The following is a 1,565-nucleotide window of genomic DNA, read 5'->3' on the forward strand; positions in this document are numbered from 1 at the left end:
TAATTTCATCCAATTAGAGACATTTGTTTTCAGTGCAGCAGTTTTGACAATGAGCTTAGATCATAACCTCAGAATTCCATGATCTCTTATATAAATCTGTGAAAGAGGGCTATCACCAATATTATTACTATCTCCTCACTAAAAACAACCACTCAAGTACTTGCTGAGGCATTCATATGTTGTGCAAATAGTTGGTGCATTTGGAAGCAGAAACTGTCATCTTTCTCACTCAGAGTGACTAGTGAACTTTAACTACTGACTTGGTGGTTAGCATTCAGGTGCTTATTCTACAGTGCCACAGAGCTCCATATATATGTTGTTGTTAAGTCTATCAAGTTGGTTTCAACTCATAATGACATTGTTTTCCAAGGTTTTTAAGGAGTGGTGGGTGTGTCTGAACCACAAATTTTGTGATTAGCTACTTGTACAGTGCAGCACTATCTATCTATCTATCTATCTATCTATCTATCTATCTATCTATCTATCTATCATCTATCTATGTGTGTATGTGTATGTATATAGATATAGATATGTTGTTGTTGTTACGTATCGTGGAGTTGGTTCTGACTCATAGCGACCCTGCATAGGGTTTCTGAAGCTGTCAATCTTTACAGGAGCAGAAAGCCTCCTCTTTCTCCTGCAGAACAGGTGGTAGTTTTGAACTGCTGAGCGTGAGATTAGCAGCCAGATTCATAACCACTACACTACCAGAACTCCATAAATAGAGATAGAGATAGAGATAGATGGATAGATAGAGATAGAAAGAGAGCGATATCGCTGGTAGCATAGTGGTTGCGAATCGGGCTGCGAACCGTAAGGTCAGCAGTTCGAAACTACCAGCAGCTCTGCGGGGAAAAAGATTTACAGCCTCAGAAACCCTGTACAGGGTCGCTATGGTTGAAACCAACTCGACAGCCCTTAACAACAACAATATAGATATAGATATACAGATGATGGTGGTTGTATGCCGTGGGGTTCTAACATCCCTGTATAGGGTTTTTGAGGCTGTGAATCTTTAAGGGAGAGGAAAGTCTCATCTTTCTCCCACAGAAAAGCTGTTAGATTAAAATTGCTACATGCTGGGGTCTGACCTTGACAAGGGGGTGAGTGCACGAAGGTGGGGTGTCTGGCGACGATCAAGAGAGAGAGAGAGAGAAAACAGACACAAAGAAGACAGACACACAGGTTTGATACAAGCTGCCAGACAGACTGCTCAGGGGCAGACATTGCACACAGAACTAACTCTAGGTGGGATGTCCGGAGGGGCGAGAGAGAATGGAAACACTTGGAGACCAGAGCAAATGCAAAACTGGCAGACAGACCCTCCATGACCCTGCAAGCAGTAATGTATGCGGGCTTCAGTCTGTGTCCGTTTTTTATATCAGGGAGGGACTTTACACAAAGGAAGAAGGAGATTATTAAGACAGGGTACAGAAATGAAATGTGATTAATCGCTTAAAACAGGACACAATGATTTACAGGAACAAATTCTAAAACATACATCACAAATTGTCTTGATAATCTAACATCCTTAATTTTCCAGAAATTCAAGCAAATTGTTATAA

This window comes from Chrysochloris asiatica, unplaced genomic scaffold (genome assembly GCF_000296735.1).
Source record: "Chrysochloris asiatica unplaced genomic scaffold, ChrAsi1.0 scaffold00049, whole genome shotgun sequence".
Taxonomy (NCBI): domain Eukaryota; kingdom Metazoa; phylum Chordata; class Mammalia; order Afrosoricida; family Chrysochloridae; genus Chrysochloris; species Chrysochloris asiatica.